Genomic DNA, 25,000 nt, shown 5'->3' with positions numbered 1-25,000 from the left:
GGAAGGAATACAAATAAAAGAATATGAGGAAGAAAGAAAATAAAAACCAGGAAGGGATGAGATAGAAGAGGAATAATAAGCAGAAAAGAAGGAATAACGCTCAGAAATACAAAAGCAAGGATAAAGAAAAAGAGACGAAAAAAATGCAAATAGAAGATTAGAAAGAAAGAAAATAGAAAAAGGAGAAATAATAAAAGTAAAAAAAAAGAAAGAAGAACAGTCACACTCAAAGAAGTAAAGAAAACGGAAATAGGTAAAAGAAAAACTAGAAAAAAGTAGGACCACTAAACTATTTTTCATATAGTGCGCATGTCAGGCAATATTTTACTGGCAGAAAATCATGCAAAGAGAAGGTTTTGTCGGCGGGGCACCAGAGGACTTCACGTCGGAATGCCTCGGGCGAGACCCCACTAATGGTGCACGGAGGAGCAGAAGAAGGAGAAATAGGTGTAGGAGGAAGAGGACGTAAAGGATCACTACTACTAACTTTACTGCTACTAGTATTACTACTACTAATGCTGCTACTACTACTACTACTACTACTACTACTACTACTACTACTACTGCTACTGCTGCTGCTACTACCACTACTACTACTACTACTACTACTACTGCTACTGCTGCTGCTGCTGTTGCTGCTGCTGCTGCTGCCACAACTGCTACTACTACTACTACTACTACTACTACTACTACTACTACTACTACTACTACTACTACTACTACTGCTGCTGCTGCTGCTGCTGCTGCTGCTCCTGCAACTACTACTACTACTACTACTACTACTACTACTACTACTACTACTACTACTACTACTTCCCTAAGAAGAATGAAAGAAAGCAATGAAAAGAAAGAGAGGAAGGAAGGAAGTAAAGAGGAAGAATGAGAGGACGAGAGGGACTACTATTACTACCACCACCACCACCACCACTACTCCTACTACTACTACTGCCACTACTATTTCCTTAGAAGCCACCAGGGAAGAGAGAAGGAGGGGGGAGAGAGGGAAAAGGGAGGAGGCTTATGACTTGTGTGGGAGGGAAGAGAAGGCGTTCCACTTTTCCTCCTTTTTTTCTTTTCTTCTCGTGTGTGTCTATCGCCTCTGGTCCCTTCCCGTCAGAGAGAGAGAGAGAGAGAGAGAGAGAGAGAGAGGTGGGTGGGCGGCAGTTGGTGGGTATGTGATGGGGGGAAGGAAACAGATTCCGAGAAAGTAAAGGAGATAGGAACGAAAGGAAGGAAGGAAGCAATTCGAGACACACACACGTCGAAGATTAGCAAAGATGGAAGGATATTGAGAGAAAAGTCAAGAATTTTCACCAATGGAGGAAGAAAAAATGTCACGATTGGGGACAAGCAGAGGTTGAAATTCAAGGAAATGTAAAAAAAAAGATAAAAATGTCAAGAAATACGAATTAAAGATAAAGAGAAAGGAAATATTAAATAAAAATAAATATATGTATAGATGCAAAAGTAGGTCAAGATTTTTTCACCAGTGAAGAAAAAACACATTAACCATTAACCATTTATCCTTGCCGTGTGACAGAATGATATAAGGGATAGGACACACACTGCTATGTATATTAGTTTTTTTTTCCCAAAATCGGTGACGTTGCAAAGTTTCCAGTCGTTTTCAAAATTAGATCCTTGTATGTTTACAAAATCACCTTAATTTTCTGGTTATTTTGCAACAAACACTCTAGTAGGATAACTTTTGCAAAAGTTTCAGGTTTTATTGTAAAAAAAAAAAAGACAGGCTAAAAATGTCCAGTTACTTTGTAAATAAGAATGAGAGGACGAGAGGGATACTATTACTACCACCACCACCACCACCACTACTCCTACTACTACTACTGCCACTACTATTTCCTTAGAAGCCACCAGGGATAGAGAAAGAGGGAAAACCACAACAATTGTGTGGTGTAACAACTGGTGAGCCACTTTTCAGTCAGACATCAGTGTGTGTCTATCGCCTCTGGTTTCCCTGATAAACTATCGCAGTTGGTGGGTATGTGATGGGGGACCAGATTTGTCTATTTACAGAAAGATTTTACAAAGATGGAAGTATTGAGAGAAAAGTCAAGAATTTTAATGGATAAGAAAAATATCACGATTGGGGACAAGCAGAGGTTGAAATTCAAGGAAATGTAAAAAAAAGATAAAAACCCTTTAGGAATAGTTCAAATTTACTTGTTTTTACAAATAGAACCGGATTTTGCATTATCTGTTGTAGACATTCTGATTCTTATATCACCTGCAGCGGCTGTTGCTACAAAGCATGGAGCAGGCACACACTTTGGAAAATTCTGTCTATGGCATATCTATCTATCTATCTATCTATCTATCTATCTATCTATCTATCTATCTATCTATCTATCTATCTATATATATATATATATATATATATATATATATATATATATATATATATATATATATATATATATATATATATATATATATATATATATATATATATATATATATATATATATATATATATATATATATATATATATATATATATATATATATGACGCACAACATAGGATACCATAGAATACTGTAAAGTAGACATATTGGGAAAAAAAGGACAAAGAAAGGCTGGGTACAAACTGTATTTCTCTCAAGGGGAAGGAATGCCTAAGTGAACCATGAAATTGTTAGTACAGCGCACGCCCCTGAGGGAAGTAAATTTACTCCTACGAACACTTCCTCATTCCTCAGTGTCCACCAGAGCGCGCATCCTCCTCTGTTTATTTTATTGCTCCCGGCTTGGTTATCTTATTTATACACCAGAGGAAAAATTTTGCAAGATAAAAGAATAAGGGAAGATGATGAGGAGGATTAATAATGTTCTGTGGTTCTTTAGCAGGTTAACTCACGAGTACAGAGGGAAACGTTTGCAAGATAAGAGAATAGGGAAGGTGGAAAGAATTAAGAATGTTTTGTACCTCTTATCAGGGTAACTTATGAACACAAAAGGAAAAAAAATGCAGGATGAGAAAATAATGAAGTCAAGGCGGAGGATTGATAATGTTTTTTACCTCTTTATTAGTGTTAACTTGTGTGTAGAGAAGGAAACATTTGCAACATAAGAGAAAAAAGAATGTGTAGACAGTAAAGAATGTTTTGTACCTCTTTAGCAGGTTTTCTTACGTGTACTGAAGGAAAGCTTTGAAAAGGAGGTAGGGAAGTTAAAAGAAATTAAGAATATTTACTACAATTTAACGCCGAGGAGAGACAAGAATTTGCGAGCTAAGAGAGAGAATAGGGAAGTGAAGGAGCAGAATCAATAATATTTAGTACTTTAAGTTCCGTGTATCAGAGGAAATTAAGGGAAATAAAAGAAAATGGGGAAGTTAAAGAAGAAAATTAAGAATATTTAGTGCACTAACTTGCTGTATGAGAGGAAAAAATGCAAAATATAAGAGATGAGGAAATTAAGGAAGAAAATTATGAATGTTTTATGCCTTAGCTTTACGTGTACGATGAGGAGGAAGACTAGAGAAGGTGCACAGAGATGACAAGGAAGATGAAGTAGGAAAAGTAAGTAAAGAGAAAGAAAATTAAAGGTATTTTGCGCTTCTCCAACACTTTATCTTTACATGAGAAGAAAGAGTAAGGAAGTTAAGCTTACGAAAAGAAAGAAACAGTAAGATAAGATACAAGAAAGAGTAGATGAAACAGTAGGATGAGATACAAGAAAAGGTAGATGAAACAGTAGGATGAGATACAATAAAGAGTAGAAGTAAAGAAAAGAGTTCAATATAATGTATTAGACCTTTTCACTGCTAATTTAAAAGGAAAGGAAAAATAAAGGAGGAAATAAAAGAGAGAAGAGGGAGTATGGAAATGATTATACAGGAAATTTATTAAAGTTACCACCGCACTCTCATAACCTGTCTTTTTCCTTTCTTTCTTTTATTTTGTCCTCAGGAAAAATAAGCAAAATAAAAAAAAAGTTCTGGCGGAGAAGATTCGTGTTTTGTTTGTCTTTTTTTTCTTTTTGTTTGTTTGTTTTCATGTTGTTTTTATCCTTCATTTTTGTTGCTTCTTGTTAGGATCGATGTGGGTGTTGTTGTTGTTGTTGTTGTTGTTGTTGTTGTTGTTGTTGTTGTTGTTGTTGTTGTTGTTGTTGTTGTTGTTGTTGTTGTTGTTGTTGTTGTTGTTGTTGTTGATGATGATGATGATGATGATGATGGTGATAGTGATAGTAATGTTGATATCACGGTGATGATGATTCTCTCTAGATAGCGAGAGAGAGAGAGAGAGAGAGAGAGAGAGAGAGAGAGAGAGAGAGAGAGAGAGAGAGAGAGAGAGAGAGAGTAAAGGAGATGGACTGAGGAAACCTTAGCTTAGTCTAACAACACTCGATACCTGTGTGTGTGTGTGTGTGTGTGTGTGTGTGTGTGTGTGTGTGTGTGTGTGTGTGTGTGTGTGTGTGTGTGTGTGTGAATGTCTTTAGTTAGACCATATATACGATTTTTTTTTTTTTTTTAATGTTTTTAGGAACGTTCTAATGTTTCAATATCTTCCCGGAATGTTTGAATACTGTGGGAGGCTGAAGGATGTTTAGTGATGTTTTAGGACACTTCAGACAGAATACTGTAAACATTTCAAGTAAAGTTTACAATGTTTTAATGATTTTTGTTGATTTTTATGGAATATTTTAAGATTTTTTTTCCTTTTTCCTTTTATTTAGAAATATGTTATGATTTTCTTTACGATTTTACAGAAATTTTCAAGTTTTTTTGGGCTATTTTTCGCAATATTTTGGGATTCCTTACAATTTTCAAAAATATTCTTATTATTTTACGATTTTCAATATGTCAAGGTTCCTTTATGATTTTGGCAATATTTTAAGATTTTACTCATATTTTAGTGAATACTTTAAGAATTTCAGGACATTAAGGGATATTTTAAGAATCTCAGGACACTTCGGGCCAATGACCTCGCTTCGTGTTGAATGACCGTGACCTCGCGTGCGCCTCATCTGGATGTCATTTGTTTGATTTTTCTGATGTGTTTTTCTCTCCCTTTTTTCGTCGTCCGGCCTTGTGTGTGTTGGTTGGGTGGATGAGTGGGTAGGGGAAGGGGTGGGGGGGTTTAGATCGATGCAAGATTTTCACCTAATCTGCCTTGCGTCATGTGTGTGTGTGTGTGTGTGTGTGTGTGTGTGTGTGTGTGTGTGTGTGTGTGTGTGTGTGTGTGTGTGTGTGTGTGTGTGTGTGTGTGTGTGTGTGTGTGTGTGTGTGTGTGTGTGTGTGTGTGTGTGTGTGTGTGTGTGTGTGTGTGTGTGTGTGTGTGTGTGTGTGTGTGTGTGTGTGTGTGTGTGTGTGTGTGTGTGTGTGTGTGTGTGTGTGTGTGTGTGTGTGTGTGTGTGTGTGTGTGTGTGTGTGTGTGTGTGTGTGTGTGTGTGTGTGTGTGTGTGTGTGTGTGTGTGTGTGTGAGTATTCACCTAGTTGTATTCACCTAGTTGTAATTTTACAGGACCTGGGTATCATACTCGTGTGACCCCGTCTCCATATCTACACACCCAACTTTCCTTTAAAACTATGCACACTCCTTGCTGACACCACCTCCTCACTCAAACTATTCCACACCTCCACACATCTCTGTGGGATTTCTTCACATCCTTCAAGCATATTCCCTTGACTATCTTTTTACTATGCGATCTCGTAGTTCTATTTAAATTTTCCTCTCTCAACATCATTTACTCATTATCCACTTCATCCAAACCGTTCAACAGTTTATAAACCTGTATCAAATCTCCTCTTTCTCTTCTTTGTTCCAAGGTAAGCAAATTTATTTCTTTTAATCTCTCCTCATAGGTCATTTCTGCCAATTCCGGAACCACTTTTGTTGCGTGTGTGTGTGTTTCACTGTTTGATCTACTGCAGTCTCTGACGAGACAGCCAGACGTTACCCTACGGAACGAGCTCAGAGCTCATTATTTCCGATCTTCGGATAGGCCTGAGACCAGGCACACACCACACACCGGGACAACAAGGTCACAACTCTCGATTTACATCCCGTACCTACTCACTGCTAGGTGAACAGGGGCTACACGTGAAAGGAGACACACCCAAATATCTCCACCCGGCCGGGGAATCGAACCCCGGTCCTCTGGCTTATGAAGCCAGCGCTCTAACCACTGAGCTACCGGGTGTGTGTGTGTGTGTGTGTGTGTGTGTGTGTGTGTGTGTGTGTGTGTGTGTGTGTGTGTATGTATGTGTGTGTGTGTGTGTGTGTGTGTGTGTGTGTGTGTGTGTGTGTGTGTGTGTATATGTATGTGTGTGTGTGTGTGTGTGTGTGTTGTGTGTGTGTGTGTGTGTGTGTGTGTGTGTGTGTGTGTGTGTGTGTGTGTGTGTGTGTGTGTGTGTGTGTGTGTGTTTCTCATCTACTTTCTTAACGTATCTCATCATCATTATCTTGTTTATCTTTCTTAAATTTTCCTCAATACTCATTCAGTCTTCATGTATATTCATTCTCTGTATTAGTGTCTTGTTTATCCTGTTCTCTCTCTCTCTTTCTCTCTCTTTTTTTTTTATTTCCATTTTATACAGAAGAACATGTACCCAAAGGCGCACTGTCGTGTGCTACCTATTCTAAGGGTACTACAATCTATTTTCTACAATATTTACAAGACTTAAAAATAGATAATATACAAGATGGTCAGCATGTAAATGGAGCACTGTTCTTTTCACTTCACTAGCACTATTCACGCACTGCACTACACTGAGTGTCACGTCACAAAGAGTGTCAGAGGAGTTGGCAGTGTCTGTCTCCACTTATGTGCCATCAGTTTGACACTGTGTGTGTTCATCTCCTGGACGTGAGGCACCGCGGCCGTGAACAAGTTCCACATCCTGGAGACGCGTCCTGCGAAGGTGCGTTGATGCTGACACCCGTGGGATCGCGGCACCTCTACGGCGTCACCACCATTGAGCACCGTTCTCGTGCTCCGTGCGGTGACTCTCAGAGGATGACGCAGCCCTGCCAGATGTGGCACTCTTTGCACCTGTGCCTTATGGAACACTACGATCGCCGCCACATCTCTGCGGTGTTCCAGTGAATCAAGGGACGCTCAGGCTCTGGGTGAGGTGGTATTGCAGCATCTACTAGCCGTATGGCGCGGCGTTGGATGCTGTCCAGTCTCCTTCTGTGTGTGGCGGCACAGGACATCCAGGAGAGAGCTGCGTACTCAAGGTGGGGCCGCACCTGTGCCTTGTACAGCAGCAGTCTCCCTTCCTGTCGAGGAAACTGGCGATCCTTCTGAGAGCGGAGATCCTGTGAGAGGCTTTCTTGGCAATGGTTTGACATGGCTGTCAAACCTCAGCCCTCGATCCACCTCCACTCCAAGTATCTTGACGTCATCTTGGAGTGGGAGAGCAGCAGCGCCAAAGACAACTTTCCTGCCATTGCTGCCATGGCGGCTGGGGACCGAGAGACAACCATTGCCTGTGTCTTCTCCGGCGCGAATGTCACTTGCCAGCGAGCACCCCACTCCTCTATCACTCGTAGCTGCTGATTGATGGCCTCAGCAGCCCGCCCACTGTCCTGGCGTGGATAGGTATAGGAGAGGGTGCAGTCATCAGCATAGGCCTTGACTCCTGGCAGTAGCTGGAGAAGATCATCCACGTAGATATTCCACAGGAGTGGGCCAAGAATTGAACCCTGTGGCACTGATGCCTCCACAGGCAGGGACTCAGATGTTTGCCCGTTGACAACCACCTTGAGGCTTCTGTCCTGCAGGTAATTTCCCAGGAGTCGTAGCAAGCCACCCTGGATGCCTTTAGCACGAAGCTTTTCTAGTAATCCGTTGTGCCATACTTTATCAAAAGCTCCAGCTATGTCCAAAGCAACCACTATAGTGTCCTTGCCGTCGTCGAGGGCGTCCTGCCACTGCCTGGTGAGAAGCATCATTAGGTCGGAGGTTGACCTTCCAGGTCTGAACCCAAACTGTTGGTCTGAGAGGAGGGCATTGTCCTTGAGATGGCTACACACCACCTCTGCCACGACCCTCTCAAACACTTTACCCACCACTGACAACAGGGATATGGGTCTGTAGTTTTTTGGGTCCGTCCTGGAGCTTTTTGTGTACGGGAACTACTCGAGCCTCCTTCCACACTGAAGGCCAGACGTTTTCCCGTACACAAGTTGTGAAGACTTGGGTGAGAGGGGCAGCCAGTTCCTGGGAGCATCGCTTCAGCAGGTGCGGGCTGATGTCATCAGGGCCGGTAGCTTTCTGTGTGTCCAGCCCCCGCAATAATCGCTTCACCTGCTGATGCGTCACCTCCACCATGGTGACAGTCTTCTCACATTGCTGGACCAGCTGAGGCGGTGGCTGCTGTGGATTCCCCACCTTCATTTTTCCAGCAAACAAGGAAGCCAGCAACTGTGCCCTCTCCTTACTGCTGGTGGCGACAGTACCGTCCTGCTTGCTGAGGGAGGGATGGATTCTTGGTGGCCAGTTCCTGTTTGTCCTTAACAAGAGACCACCAAGTTTTGTTTCCTACGCCAGTGCCACACAGTTTCCGGCGCAGGCTTTCCTCCCACTTTTTTAAGGCCCACTTGCTGGTTACCACCATCCTCCTGCATGCAGCCCTATGCAAGTCCTTGTTGCGCCGAGTCGGGTTCCTCTTGTAGCGGAGCCAGGCAGCATACTTTGCCTCAGCAGCAACACGGCAACGGTAGCCAAACCATGGCTGATCCGTCGGTCTGGTGGTGTATTCCTGTGTGGGACGTGGCGTCTCTGGAGGGCGAGAAGGTGAGAGGTGAGTGCAAGTGCTTCACTCTCTGCTCCTCCCTGTAGCAGAGTGGCCCATGGGGTGTGGGTCAGGTCGCGGCGCAGGAAGCCCAGTCTGCTTTGTTCCACAGCCAGATGGTGCGGGTGGTGGCCTCGTCCCGAGCCACGCCCACTTCCAGCTGTGTCAGTACAGCGTGATGATCAGAGCTGCCCACGAGCCCCAGCTGATGACACTGAAGCTTGTCCTCCTGGTAGTCTGAGATGACAGGGTCTAATGTCCCTCCTCGTTCATGTGTGGGAAGGTGACATGATCTGTCAGACCCTGCACCTCTCTCTCTCTCTCTCTCTCTCTTTCGTTCTTTCTTTCTTTCTTTCGTTCTTTCTTTCTTTCTTTCTTTCTTTCTCTCTCTCTCTCTCTCTCTCTCTCTCTCTCTCTCTCTCTCTCTCTCTCTCTCTCTCTCTCTCTCTCTCTCTCTCTCTCTCTCTCTCTCTCTCTCTCTCTCTCTCTCTCTCTCTCTCTCTCTCTCTCTCTCTCTCTCTCTCTCTCTCTCTCTCTCTCTCTCTCTCTCTCTCTCTCATTCTGCGGCGGTTTCTTCTCATTTTTATCTTCATTTATTTCCTTTACGGAGACAAACCTCAAAATTGCATTGTTGTATCCCCCATCTCCTTTTCTTTCGTCTTCTCTTGGGTCCAGTATTCGCAAAAATGGGAAAGATAAAGTGGACGAGGAAAACGCTTTGGAAGAGGAAATGTTTGGGGAGGAGGGACACTGGGAAAGACTAGGAGAGACTGCAAAGAACTGAAAGAAACTGAGAGGAACTGGGCTTGGTTAGAAGAAACTGGGAGTGACTGAGGAAGGACTGGTCGAGATCGTGAAGGACTGTGGGAGACTGGTATGGACTGGGATACTGGGAAGAGTTGGGAGAGACTGAGAGGAACTAAAAGAGAGACTGAGAAGGGTTGGAAGGGACTGTGAAGGACTGAGATAGACTGGAAGATTCTGTGAGTGACTGGGAAGGACTAGGAGGGACTGGGAGGAATTTGGAGTAACTGGCAGGGCGTGGGAGAGCCTGGATAGAGCTGGGTAGGGCTGGGAGGGACTGGGAGTGGCAGGGCGGGACTGGGAGTGGCTGGGCGGGGTTTGAAAAGGTCATCTAATATTTGTTTAAGTGATAGAACACGGAATGGATATAGGAAGCTGGGGTGAAATGGGAGAAGATGGAATGGGAGAAAGAAAACGGATACATAGAGGAAAGGATGAAAGAGGGAAGGTTGAGGAATGGATGAGAGATGATAGCATAGGATGATAGAGTGAGTATGAAACAAAAGGAATAAGAGAGGAATGAAGAGATAGGAATAGAATAGGATGAAGAAGGGAAGGTAGAGGAATAATTACGGTAAAATGAAAAATGAAAAAAGATGGATAGGAGGGAAAATTAAAGAGATAGAACAGTATTTAAATAGACAAAGGTAGGATAGGTATAGGAAAGTATGAAGACGGGAAAAAATAAACAGTAAGAAAGAGCATAAGACAGAGATGGTAAAAAGGAACCATTAGACCTATATGTGGCAGTCACTTTACCTATCTGTTACCCTCCCCACTCACATATCACCTTTTATCATTTTTTTAATACCTCAATGTGAACTCACTACTAATATACAACCCATTTTATCCACCATTATTTGAGAGCTAGTAGTAATAATAGAAAGATATAGTGGTGGTGGTGGTGGTGGTGGTGGTGGTGGTACGCTGTGCCAAATCCTAATCCTGGCCCGTCACGAGGCACACCTGTGATTGAATGACCCCCGTATCATAACAGGCGTGAGTGACAGGTGAGTAAACACTGACCTAAATAGCACTTACTCACTCACTCACTCTCACTCCCTCACTCGCTCGGGGTAAGTAAGATGGGACCCACTAAAACTGAAGACAGAACTTAACTTTACCCTCGAGATCAATAAACGTTCATTTCACGCCGGTAACGAAGAGGAGGAGGAGGAGGAGGAGGAGGAGGAGGAGGAGGAGGAGGAGGAGGAGGAGGAGAAGAGGGATAGACGAAAAAGAGAAGAAGAAAAAGGAAGAAATAAAAAGAAAAAAAAAAGTCTATAGATAAAGTTAAGGCAAATTGTACTCCTGCTGCTGCTGCTGCTGCTGCTGCTGCTGCTGCTACTACTACTACTACTACTACTACTACTACTACTACTACTACTACTACTACTACTACTACTACTACTACTGCTGCTGTTGCTGTGTAGAGGGAAGGTTTGAAAACGTGTGGCGAAAAATTTATCTTTTTTCCGAGGTACATCTGAGGAGGAGGAGGAGGAGGAGGAGGAGGTGGTGGTGGTGGTGGTGGTGGTGGTGGTGGAAGTTGAAATAAAAGGGAAAGGTAAGATAGGAAAGGATCAGAAGACACGAAGGAGAGGAAGGAAGAATAGAAAGAAGAGGAGAAAGGAGGAGGAGGAGGAGGAGGAGGAGGAGGAGGAGGAGAAGTGTAAAGGATGTGGTGGTAAAGGTTAAAGGGGAAGACAGGAAGGTGCAGTGGTGGTGGTGGTGGTCGGGGTGGTCGTGGTGGCGGTGGTGATGGTAGTGGTGGAGATAGTGGTGGTGGTGGAAACTCATGATACAGAACGCAGTGTGGCAGAGAGCATAAACATCGTCCCCTTGCCCTCTTTTCCTCTCCCTCCCCTTCCTCATTATTCCCTCTCTCTCATATGCCTCCCTTTACTGTCGTTCATTCTCCTTTGTTTTCCTCTTTCCCTTCTTTGTATCTTCAGGTTTTCCTATCAGAGCTTTATCCTGTCTCTCCCAGTGTTTCCCAGCCTTTACGAGCCTTTCCCAGTCTTCCCCATTCTCACGCAGCCTTACCCAGCCTCTCCAACTCCACACAAACCTTTCCCAGCTCTTTCTCAGTCTTTCCCAGTCCTTCCAGTTTCCCCAACATTATCCTGTCTTTCACAGTCTTATCCAGTCTTACCCAACTTCTCCCAGCCTTTCCCCTCGCCTTCCAGTCTTTCCCAACTAGGTATACCCAGTCTTATTTTGTCTTGTCCAACCTTTCTCAGCTTCTATTAGCCTTCTTCAGCCTTATCCAGCCTCGCCCAGTCATTTTCCAACCAATCGTAGCCTTTTTTAGCCTTTCCTAGTCCTTCACAGCCTCTCCCAGGCTTCTCAGTCCTTCGAACCACATCCCAGTTTCTGTTCCCTAGCCTCCTCTGCTCCCTGCCCATATTTCACCTCCTAACAGCATCCACTGACGCGTCCGCTCCTGTGAACTTGTTACCTAGCCTTGAATGTCAGCCACGATGTCCTCAAGTCTTTGTGTTGTGTTGGTCTGGTTCGTGCTGAGGTACTCGTGCTGCTGCTGTTATTGCTATTGTCGTCTGTATTTGTTAGTGCTGCTGCTGCTGCTGCTACTACTGCTACTGCTACTACTACTGTTATTACTGCTACTGATTCTACTATTGTTGCTGATGTTACTACTGTTACTGTCACTGTTCTCCTCTTCTTACCCTTCATCCTCCTCTTTCTCCTTATGTTTCCCCTTCATCTCCGTTGCGTCTTCCTCCTACTACTACTATTAATACTACCACCTTCACCACTGACATCACCACCAACACCGCTACCACTACTACTTGCTTACTACCTTTATTTCCTGCCTGGATTAATTCCCTCAAGTTAGGAATAAAGTCACATTAGCGTCAGGGGGAATTTCGTCTCTATTCTCTCTCTTTTTCACTCTTCCAGCCTCCCAGGAGCGAGGCAAGGCTGTGCAAGTGTAAGGGACGAATAAAGGTTGGGTTCTGCCGTGGATGGCAAGATGGGGATGTCTAGGAGGGTCTGGACCACTCCGGAAGGATCTGAACTTGTCTGGGAGGGCTAGTAGGGTCTTGCAATGTCTGATAGGATCTGGAAGTGTCCAAGATAGTCTGGGAGGTTTTGGAAGAATTAGGAAAGATCTGAAAGACTCTGGAAAGAACTGGAAGTGTCTTTAGGTTTGGAAGGGGTTGAAAGAATCTGGAAGTGTTTGGAGGTGTCTCAGAGGGTCTGCAAGTATCAGAAAGGGTCTGGCAGGATTTTGGAGGATCTGGAAGGGTTTGGAAACGTCTAAAAGGATTTAAAAAGGTCTAGAAGTGTCCAAAGGGTCTGGACCGGTCTGGAAGAGTTTTGAGAGTCCTGGGAAGCTTTGGAAGGTTCTGAAAGAGTTTAGGAAAGGCTAGATCTAGAAGGATGGTAAGATGAGGGACTGTAAGATATAATCATATGAGGGGGAGATAAGGAGAGAGGTAGAAAATGGGATGATGGGAAAAAGCTGGAAAACGAAATATATTCACATTGGATGACTATATAAGAATAATTTAACATTTGAGGTCTAGATAAGGAAAAAAAGAGAGAAAGATGCTGAAAATACACTGAGAGACTAAACATATGCACCGGAGGATAGTAGAGTGGTAAGAAGGATAATTTGAGTTGTAGATAAGAGAGGGAGAGAAAAGGATGGCAAGTGTAATTCGCTTGAAAATTCGTAGAAGAAAAAGAATAAAAGAATTAATCATTTGAGGTCTTAATAAACAAGAGAAGGGGAGAAAACAAGGATTAGAAGTATGTGTTTTTCATATAAGAGGGGCAATGGCAAAGGGCAACATGAAACTGAAAAAAATAAGACATACTCGAGTAAACTAATCCATCGAAAGACTATTGAATAACAAGAAATAATAAACAAAGAAGCTGAGTTAGAAAAAACAAGAAAAGAGAAATGATGATGTTAATAACAGGCTGGAAAACTAAAATAATTAATAATCTAGCGTGGAGAGGAGGAGAGCTTAAGACGAGGATGCTAAGAAGAGGCTGGAGGCTGGTATGTGAAAAAAAGAGGAAAGCGAGAGACATGAAAGAGACTTGGAGGTGCGTGGGAGGCAGGGAAGCACAGGAAAAGTGTGCTGGAGGGGTGTGTGTGTGTGTGTGTGTGTGTGTGTGTGTGTGTGTGTGTGTGTGTGTGTGTGTGTGTGTGTGTGTGTGTGTGTGTGTGTGTGTGTGTGTGTGTGTGTGTGTGTGTGTGTGTGTGTGTGTGTGTGTGTGTGTGTGTGTGTGTGTGTGTGTGTGTGTGTGTGTGTGTGTGTGTGTGTGTGTGAAGAGCTTAGAAAACCGAAGGAAGAGGTATAGAAAGCAAGATAAAGGAGTAAGTAAGAGGAAGAAGAGTGATATAAAGAAAGGAGAAAAGGAGGAAGAGAAAGAGAAACAGCAGACATAATAAGGAGAAATAGTGAAGCAAGGAGGAAGAGAGAGAGGAACAGAAAGAAGAATATGAGATTTGGAGTAAGAAGAATAAGGGAAGGAGGAGGAATGCAAAGGGATACAAGGAAAGCCGAATAGCAACAAACCTTTTGGTCCTTTCAAGGCTGCTTGGTTAATACTTCTAACTAGCTACAGGGAAGAGAGACAGGACAGCACAGGAGAGGATTTTCCTGCCCACCATTCCTTCCACCTTTCGTTGGCATGGAAAATAGTCGGGAAAAGTAACATGCAATATGTAAAACTTAAATGGAATTTTCACAGAAAAGAGTGAAAAGAAATTCTACTATTCACCCCACGTGACCTCTATATGTCTATCTAAAAAAACAAAAAAACACGGAGGAGGAGGAGGAAGAGGAGGAGGAGGAGGAAGAGAAAGAAGAAAAGAAGTAAAAGAAAAAAAATAATATAAAACGTGAAGGAAGGGGAGGAACAGAAAAAAAAAGAAAGATGTAAACCACAGAACCAATTAAAAAAAACGAGAAGGAAATAATGAAGAATAAAAAAAGACGAAGAAGAGACGAAAACAAATAATACAAAGACAGAGAAAGAGAAAAAAAATATTGCTTCCCACGTCTTCCATATGCCCGCCCCCCCAAAAAAAATAATAAAATAAATAAATAAAAACATGAATTAGAAAAACAACAGAACCAATTTCCTGTCTTGATATTTTACGTCTTCAAGTTAAATCCACAGGTAGGAGGGAAAAACTCAGGTGAAGGCAGGTATTTCACAGGTGACTTGGCAAGGTGAGGAGGAGAAGGAGGGAGGAGGGAGAGAAGACTGAGATGAAGGGATGAGAACAAGAGGAGTAGGAAGAGAATGTGGGTGTGGGTGGACTGTATGAACTGGAGGAGGTCGTGGAGATGGAGAAGAAAAGGAAACAAGGGTAGGGATGTAAGATGGAGAAGATCAAGATCAAGATCAAAATCAGAGAGAGAGAGAGAGAGAGAGAGAGAGAGAGAGAGAGAGAGAGAGAGAGAGAGAAACGAGGAATAGAAAGATAGATAAGGAAGTGAGAGAAGAAACAGAAGTTAGACTCAAAAAGAAAAAAAACAAGAAGTGAATGAAATAATGAGTTCCAAACAATAGGAGGAGATTGAACAACAAAGGAGAGAAAGAAGAGAAGTCACTTAAGAAAGGAATAAACAAGAAATACAAAGAAAAGAGCTCACAGCAACAGCCATATTGGGCCTAACGAGGCTGCCTGTGTGACTAAGCTACCACTGCAGGCTCTATGAGTAAAAGGCAAAAGGACTACAGAGTTCAAGGATGGAAAACAAGAAAAATATAGAGATAGAGAAAGTCAAAGATGGGATAGGAAGGTTGAAAGAGAAATGTTGCTGTCTAATACACTAAAATATTATATGCAGGTGCAAGGTATGTTATTTGAGGGGTTAATGAGAGGTGCTTGTCCGACCTGTGTTTGAAAGTTTCTATTGTGTTACTATCGACTATTTGTGTTGTGAGAGACATTTACCACTCTATTAAAGAAATGGTGTTCAGCTTCATTTGATCTGAAACGTTTACCTATAATCTTATGGCGGTTATTTCGAGTAGTGTTGGTTCTGTCAGTGATTAGGTATATTGTTTATCTTTACGTTATCAAAGCCGCGAAACATTCTAAATAGCTCAATTAAATCCTCTTTTATCCGTAGCTTCTCGGAGCAGGAGGAGGAGGAGAAAAAGAAACGAAGACAAACAGCAACAGATCTTGAGGTCTTTACTAAGCTGTTTGTATAACTATCCTACTGAACTAGTAATGGAAGAGATAGAATACAACAGGAGACACAGGAGAAGCAGGAGAAGGAGGAGCTGAGAAGGAATACAACAGACAAATAACAAAATATCTTGAGATTTTTTTTTGTATCTCACCTAAGTAGTGAGAGAAACAGGAGAGCAACGGAAGAGGAAGGGAAGCGGAAGGAGGAGGAGGAGGAGGAAGAGGAGGAGGAAGAAAAGGAAGCGGTAACAGGTGGCTGGCGATGACGAGGGAATGCAATTATCTCGTGGAAGGCAGCTGCAACACCTCCCTCTCATGATGCTGGCGAAACACTGGAGTTTGGGTTGAGTGTACTGGGTGTATCAGCGAAGCTCAGAATATTACAAGCTGATGAGTGTATGGTGAGAGACGGTGAATAGGTGCTGGTTGTAGGGCTGGTTGTAATGTATTGATAGTAGAAGAAAGATGTGTTTTATGTGTTTCAGGAGGGAGTTAGTAGGGATGAGATACTTTTAACGTTTTCTTTTTTAATTGTGCAGAAAAATCATTGTACGTGCAGAGAAAGAAGGAGAAATGTATTGTAAGGGTGGTTGTGATGTATTGATAGTAGAAGAAAGATGTGTTTTATGTGATTTGGGAAGGAGTTGACAGGGATGAGATACTTTTAACGTTTTCTTTTTTTAATTGTGCAGAAAAATAAATGTACAAGCAGAGAAAGAGAGAAATATAAACATAAACAGGCAACTGCACAGAGGATACAATTTTCTTACATGCAAACTACTTTTTTAATGGAGACAATGATAAAAAATCAACAGAAAGAGGAAAATAGAGAAATAGACAAGTAGACAGACAGTTCAAGGAAGAAAAGGACATTTTGAAAGATGTAATCTGAAAATTATGCTTTTTAACTCACCTTCAACGTAAAGAATATAATAAAGAGATAGACAAAGAGAAACAGAGACAGACAAGAACACAGAACGACCTACAGACGAATTGTAGACAGATAGTGAGACAAATAATTCCCAGTAGACATGCCACCATCCCCATTCCTCGCCCATGTCTCCCCAAAGGGACTCCCCTAAAAGACTCCCCCCGCCTCAAAATGACCCTGATTCTCCTCCCTTAAGAGTCCTTGACCCTCTCACTCCCTCCCTTCCATCCACTCACCATTCCCTCTCCCTCTCCCCCCCCCAAGACTTGAAGTGTTTTACATAAGCCTAAATAAATTCCGTGACGTGGGAAGAGAGAGAGAGAGAGAGAGAGAGAGAGGAGTTATTAGTGCAATCATTTTTTTTATTTTTTCTTTGTCTTTCGTGGATATCATAGTAAGGTATTTGTACTACCTCTCTCTCTCTCTCTCTCTCTCTCTCTCTCTCTCTCTCTCTCTGTGGTAGTCAGTCTTACCACCACTACCACCACCACCACCACCACCTTCTCCTCCACCTTCTCCTCCACCTTCTCCTCCTCTTCCTCCTCCTCCTCCTCTTCATGTAAAGTGTATACCAACTACCATTTTCTCTCTGGCGCCTCTCCCTCCTCTCACTTTCCTCTCCAAGTACCCAGAGAATGAAATTTCCATTCCTCTCTCGGACCAGCAATATTGAACGCCCTTTGTGAGAGCGAGCACGAAAAATAACTCAGGTTGTGTGCTCAAAATCTATCTTCCTCCTCCTCTTCCTCTTCCTCTTCCTCTTCCTCCTCCTCCTCCTCCTCCTCCTCCTCCTCCTTCTTGTCTTTCCCTCTGAGTCGATTCTTAAAGCAATTCTCGTAATTTATATACTAACACATCTAATAATTAAACATTATCATATTTTTTTTACAATAATCCCACTTACACACACACACACACACACACACACACACACACACACACACACACACACACACCATTAAAATCTATTAGAAGCGTTCAAGAGACTTTCATTACTATTTCATCTCTCTCGTCCACTACTAAGTTCCTCCTCCTCCTCCTCCTCCTCCTCCTCCTCCTCTTCATTTCTCTCTCCTCGTCTTCATCCTTTTCTTCTTCCTCCTCCTCCATTTTTATTACTCTTCGTTTCACCTCTCACCCAAAATTCTCTTATTTCTTGTCTCTTCCTTCCTTCTCTTCCTCCTCTTCTTCCTCTTTTTCCTCCTTCTTTTCTATTTTCTTTTTCACTGGTTTATTTATTTTTTTACTCTCTTTTTTCCTCGACTTGTCTTTAATTTCTACTTTCTTTCTTTCTTCTCTTTTATTTTTGTTGTTCTTTTTTCTCTTCTCTTTTGTGGCCTGTGTTCTCTACTTCTCTTACTCTAATCTTTCACCTTTCCTTATATTTCTCTCCCTTCTTCCTCTCTCTTTCTCTTCTCATATAAACACTGTCATCCTCTTTCTGCTCCTCCTTTCCAACTCCTCCTCTCAACCTCCTTATCATCTCAGTTCCCCCAGTTCTCCTCCTCGTCCTCCTCCTCCTTCCTCTCAACCTTCCCCCTATCACCTCATTCTCTAAAATTCTCCTCCACGCTCCTCTTCTTTCATCTTCCTTCCCATTCTGTTAACCTTTCCTCCACCCTCCCTCCCCACTCCTCCCTCCTCTCCCTTTCCACGGTAAGATAAGGAAGATAAGACAGGCTGACACAACCTTTAAGTTACTGGTCACTCAGCCTGGCTTAACGAGGCGGCTTGGGGGACTGGGCTTTGTCTCAACTGCTGGAGGAGTGAGGGATTACCTGACGAAGGCGATGAAGAGCACTAAGGAACATAAAGGAGAGGTAAAAGGTGGTAGTATTTGTCCTTTTGCTGATATTACAAGTACAGGAACGATAGATAGAATGATGTAGAGCAATGAAAGACACTAAAGGAACACAAAGGAAGGGTAAGAGGGGTAAGAGTAGTTAATTTGTTTATTTATTTAGTTTTTGCGAGAACTTTCTGACAAAGACTTTGTAGAGATGATGGATGGAAAGGAATGAAGAATTACATGACCAAGGCGATAAAGCATAAAAGGACAGGAAGTGATAATGTTATTGTTATCATTATCATTATCATCATCATTATTATTATTATTATTATTATTATTATTATTATTATTATTATTATTATTATTATTATTATTACTACTACTACTACTACTACTACTACTACTACTACTACTACTACTACTACTACTACTACTACTACTACTATTGCTGTTGTTGTTGTTGTTGTTGTTGTTGTTTGTTGAGTGTTTTTCTATATTTTTGTGTGTAACTTTCTGACGCAAAAACTGAAGCTGAATCTGAATATAGATATAAAGAGAGAAAGAGAATCACGCTTTCCTCCTCCTCCTCCTCCTCCTCCTCCTCCTCCTCTTCCACCTCCACTCCTCTTGTCATGCATATAAAGTAATGAAATTTCGTGTTATGAATGATCAGCAAACAAAACATTTCGTCTTTTTCATCCCACGTGCTTGTCTTACACGATTGTAATGCAAATTCTGCCAGAGAGAGAGAGAGAGAGAGAGAGAGAGAGAGAGAGAGAGAGAGAAAAAATAAGCCCATATTTCTTTTGATCTTATTCCTCCTCCTCCTCCTCCTTCTCCTCCTCTTTCTGCTTCAATACATTCCATGAAAATAAGAAAACAACCTAATTTTCTAAATTTCAATTAATAAAAAGCAAAATAAGACAAGAAAACACCAGAAAATAATAGAAATAGAACCTCAAAGTGAATCTAAAAATTACCTTAAACTCTACAGATGTGTCCAAAATAACTAAAAAAAAAAAATACAAATAAACTCAGAAGAGCACCAGAAAACTTCTCAAACACTCAAAGTAACCGTAAATATAATATAAAAGTAACAAGACACTGAAAATGAGCTTGAAAATGTCCCAAAACACCAACGAAATCACCAAAATATTCTCATACCACAAAACGCTAAAGAAATCACTAAAATTTCTCAAAAAATAAGAAATAAGTTTAAGACACAAACAAAACCATGCAAGATAACCAAAAAAGTAAATTTCAACATAGAAATCATTAAAAACACTGAAAACATCATAAAACTCTAAGAAACTGTCCTTATCGCATCACTCACGCCTGTTTACCTGAGAGACGAGCCTGTCACCCGTCATTAACCTGTATATGAGCCACATCACCCCAGAACTGCCCAGGTAAAGGCCAGGTGAGGTTCGTCAGGGAGGGAGGGGGGGATTTTACCTAGCTGTTTAAATGACCGTAACTTGTACCGTCCCCCACTCCCCTCATATCTCTCTCTCTCTCTCTCTCTCTCTCTCTCTCTCTCTCTCTCTCTCTCTCATTTTTTTTGTGGATTTTCAATATTTTTGTGTTGTGTTCTTATCGCTTTTTTTTTCTTCCTTGTCATTTTTCTTCGTCTTTTTATCACTCTTTTCATCTCTTATTTTGTTCTTTCTCTCTTTCTCTTTTCCTTTATCACTTTTTTTAAGTTGATTTAGTTTTACTTGTTCTCAGTTTTCCTCATAGGTGTCATATACTTCGTTTTTCACCTCCTCCTCCTCTTCTCTTCTTCTTCTTCTTCTTCTTCTTCTTCTTCTTCTTCTTCTTCTTCTTCTTCTTCTTCTTCTTCTTCTTCTTCTTCTTCTTCTTCTTCTTCTTCTTCTTCTTCTTCTTCTTCTTCTTCTTCTTCTTCTTCTTCTTCTTCTTCTTCTTCTTCTTCTTCTTCTTCTTCTTCTCCTCCTCCTCCTCCTCCTCCTCCTCCTCCTCCTCCTCCTCCTCCTCTTCTGATGCAAATGTCAGGAGAGGAGAGAGAGAGTGTGAGAGATAGAGAGTATTAGCAAAGGAAACCATAGTAGGAGAGAGAGAGAGAGAGAGAGAGAGAGAGAGAGAGAGAGAGAGAGAGAGAGAGAGAGAGAGAGAGAGAGAGAGAGAGAGAGAGAGAGAGAGAGAGAGAGAGAGAGAGAGAGAGAGAGAGAGAGAGAGAGAGAGAGAGAGAGAGAGAGAGAGCGAGGGAGAGGTGAGGGCAGGCTGATGAATAAGTAAGACCAGTAGACCCGAAGCTTTCTCTAGTCTACCTGTGTTACCTGAGGAAGCAAGAGGAGGAGGAGGAGGAAGAGGTGGTGAGGGGAAGGTTAGGTAAAGGAGAGCGCGGACCCAACCTCCCATGTATCTCCTCCTCCACCTCCTCCTCCTCCTCCTCTTCCTTTTGCTTTCAAACATTCGTGTGGTCGATTTTGCCAGTGTATGTTAGGTTGAATTCTTGGTTACGTTACGTTAAGTTACGTTACGTTAGGTTAGGTTAGTTTATAATTGCGGTCTTTCTGTTTAGGTAAGGTTAGATTTTAATTATGTACAGTTTACATGAAGAGGTTAAGTTATGGAAAATTATATTGCTTTAATGTTATTTATAGCAGGTTAGATTACTTAAAGTAAGATTAAGTACCAGAATAGGTCTTGATTAAGGCAGGTTAGGTTGCCAAACATGCCAGCAGACTTCCAGCCATGATCCCGCCGGTGTCCAGAGCGTCGATCCTTCATTGAGCCTAGAATGGACTGGAATGCGTGTGGAGGCGGTGCTGTTCCATCTTTTAAGCTCCCTCCCTTCCTTCAGATACACACACACACACACACACACACACACACACACACACACACACACACACACACACACACGGGAATCGGCGAGGCAAGTGGGCAAGCTGTGTAGCCTCTCTTCACCTAGCAGTAAATAGGTAAGGGATGTAACTCGAGAGGTTGTGGCATCGCTTTCCCAGTGTGTGGAGTGTGTTGTTGTCTCAGTCCTACCCGAAAGTCGGTCTATGAGCTCTGAGCTCGCTCCGCTCTCTCTCTCTCTCTCTCTCTCTCTCTCTCTCTCTCTCTCTCTCTCTCTCTCTCTCTCTCTCTCTCTCTCTCTCTCTCTCTCTCTCTCTCTCTCTCTCTCTCTCTCTCTCTCTCTCTCTCTCTCTCTCTCTCTCTCTCTCTCTCTCTCTCTCTCGGGAAGTTAGCGTCAGATAAAGAGGAGGTCCTCAGTGCGCCATTCCGCTGCAGTAACATTAAAGGGAACAAGAAGAGACGCGAAGGAGGAAAAAGGGGGAAGGAGAAAAGAATAGGGGAGATGAAGATTGGCTGATTTTTTCCCCTTCATTTTACTTTCAGTGACTCATTGATGGTCGCTCTTATAGGATTTATTTGGTAATATCTTTGTTTTTCTATCTTTTCGTCAGTTTCCTGTAATTACCTACGATCGATTTAGGTGACTCTAGGCTTTTCACGTTTTTTTCTCATTTGTTTATTTATATTTTTGCTTTTAGCTTTTATTTATCTATTTAGTTTTCTTTGCTTTTTGTTACGATATGTTCTGTTGACTCAAGACTTTTTAACATCCATGCGTTTGTTTGTCATTTTCTTTTTGTCTTACCCTGCATTTCTTTTTCCCTTTTCACCTCTCTGTCATTACAATAAGTTCTAGTGACTTCAGATTTTTTCTCTCCTCTTTTTTTAGCACTTATTAGTTCATTTCTTTTATTTAAGTGTTTTTTTTCGCTACCTTTCTGATCAACATTTAGCGATTCAAGCATATTTCTCTCTCTCTCTCTCTCTCTCTCTCTCTCTCTCTCTCTCTCTCTCTCTCTCTCTCTCTCTCTCTCTCTCTCTCTCTCTCTCTCTCTCGACATTACTTAGATTAGTAATACAGCAAAAGTTTCCTCCACACCATCCGTCTCTTAAGCCTCGTCCACTTAGATCGCTTTCGAAATCGTAAATGTCTTTTCAACGTAACAGTCAGTCCTCAGACCGCGCATAAATATATCACGTTCTATATAAATCCCAAATGACTCTTGGATTTTAGCATTATGCAGCAGAATTCCTTAAGTCTTTACCTCTCCCTCGCCTCATCAGCACAGATCGCCCTCGGAATCTTAATCTTCACTTTTCCTGCATCATTCCTTGCGTCACTTTTCTATTTACGACATCAGAGTTCTTATAAATATCCACTAATCCACTAATCCATTTTCTTTTTTAATCTTCGTGACCTGGGAATCGTAAATTACTAATGGATAATTTTTATTTAAGGACATAAGACCATAAGAAGATAAGGGAAGCTGTAAGAAACTATCACTGCTGTTGACGGAAGCAGGGCACTTGCACCTATAGTCAGGCCACAAGCTTTAATCTGCTACTTTCTTCCACTCTCTTCTTTACTTCTCCTGTCCAAACTCTTCATTATTCTCAATCTTTCTATATAAAAAGTAAAGTAAAGTATCTATCCACTAATCCATGTTCTTTTTCTTCTTTCTTTTAATCTTCATGACTTGTGAATCGCAAAATAGTAAATATAACTTGCATTTAAAACATAAGCCTGTAAGAATACATGGTTTAGTGCAAGAAGCGATCAAACCTATACGTGGGAGTTCCTATGCCAAATATGCCTACCTGTTTCCACATATCCTCTGTCTAATCTTTTCTTTCAAGTTTGCTAATGTCTCAACACTAACAGCTTGATTACTTGAGTCTATTCCAGTCGTCTATCACTATTTGAGAGTCGATTCCTTTGTATCTTTTTTTTTTTCTTTAATCTACGAAGCATGAACCTTTTTTTTTTTTTTTTGTCTCTACGTGATTTAATGTTTTGTGTTACCATTCCGTCACCATTTCGTCACTATCGACCGCTATACCTTCACTCCTCACGAGTGGCGGCTCGCGGCACTGTAGAACTGCAGCACCCCTTATTTCCACTTGATATTATCCATAATATTCAATATAATGATTTTTTTCTTTAATTCTTTCTTTATACTTGTATCATATGTAATACTTAAGCTCAATATCAGTAGCCATCCCTCAGTTTGAAAAGAAAATACAAAAATCTTTGTATGGAACTGCGCATATCACAGTTCCAGCGGCGTGGAGTTTGGCTGCTTTGCGCATCTACACACTGGTGGCTGCTCGCTGGGCTGAGGGAGAGGGAGCACTGTCGTTCCTGCAGTGCCGACCTTGGTGCGCTGGTGGAAGATTGTATTTATTTTTTTACTCCGAGTGTGTTGTACTCAAAAACGGTGTACCAAGGAGAAAATTATTCATTTCGCACAAATATAAATAAGAATTATTTTGATTTTAAATGAATGGATTAAGATTGAACTGTGAGTTTAAATTACAGTAATTAAAAAATTTTTTTCTTCTTTTAGGATACTATAAAGTTTCTGAATAAATTCCCTTATACCTGTGTGTTTCCTTTTACAAAATATCAAAACAAGGGCTAAAATTTTTTTGGAGCAGCATCCCCACTAATATTAGCTACGAGCCGCCACTGCTCCTCACCGTCATTCAAACAGTTCACTTTTTCTAGTATTTATATCTTAAAAATCGTAAATTAGCACACAAAAAATTCCTATCTAGGTCATGCCGTCACCATTTCATCACCGTCCCATTACTATACCGTCACTCATCGCCGCCTTTGATGTGGGATAAGCTGTAACCACACCACGAGTCACCAATAGGAAGAGTGCTGCTGCTTCCCGCTTTTCATTCCCCCTCACCAACCCACAAAGACTCGAGTGAAAAGTCCGTGTGGTGAGGAGAGAAAGAGAATGAGAAAATATTGTGAGGTAAACATGTCTGCTGCGTAATCACAGCGTCTGAGAGTCTGATTAAGTGAAAGAAAACGTGTGGTGCTGATTTAAATTTTAGGGAATTCTAATATAGTAGTGTTTGGATGTTTCTGGTACTTCCTTGGCAGTTTCTTATGAAATTACTACAAGTTTCGTGTTTTGTTTTTCTGTGCAATTTTCTTTTGACTTTTCTTAGACTTCCTGTCATTTATATTTCTTTGTTGTACTTTTATTTCCTCTCTGTTTCCGCTCCTAGATATTCTCTCAAACTTTCTATATGTGACATTTTCTTCCATCTTAGTGCCACTCTTTCATATCTCGTTCGTTCTTCTCACTTTTGATTCCTCCGTGACACTTTGTAAGCTCTGTTACTTTCTAAATTTCAATTGTACTTTTTGGCACTTAAGTATATTTTCCTGTGTTAATCTTTAAAAACTGTAGTACTTTCTGGCACTCTTTCTTGCTCTCTGCTATCATTTGGCACAAACTAACACTCCTGGCATCCGCTGCTACTGTGGCACTCCGTAGAACTCTATTACTCACTCTGGTATTCTATCTAGTTATCTCTGGCACTCTTTTGGCACTGTGTGCATCTTGTATTATATCCTCTATCTATCTCTTTGTCTATTTATCTGTCTGCCTCCCTTTCTGTCTCGTGCCTACCTTTTTGTCTGTGTGTCTATCTTTATATATGTATGTGTG

At 41.7% G+C, this 25,000-nt stretch overlaps 1 protein-coding gene and 1 non-coding gene across 2 annotated transcripts in view; both read right to left on the bottom strand.

Moving 5' to 3' along the window:
* The window catches only part of LOC123510751 (post-GPI attachment to proteins factor 2-like), a 157,937-nt gene that overhangs the window by 93,939 nt on the left and 38,998 nt on the right, over window positions 1–25,000 (bottom strand). The gene's annotated exons all lie outside the window — the stretch shown is intronic.
* Trnam-cau lies at window positions 6,093–6,166 on the bottom strand. Its single transcript has one exon. It is a non-coding gene; the product is annotated as a tRNA-Met (tRNA).

The sequence above is a fragment of the Portunus trituberculatus genome, chromosome 30 (genome assembly GCF_017591435.1).
Source record: "Portunus trituberculatus isolate SZX2019 chromosome 30, ASM1759143v1, whole genome shotgun sequence".
Taxonomy (NCBI): Eukaryota; Metazoa; Arthropoda; class Malacostraca; order Decapoda; family Portunidae; genus Portunus; species Portunus trituberculatus.
The sequence above is the reverse complement of the archived record's forward strand: the minus strand, read 5'-3'. Positions and strand labels throughout refer to the sequence as shown.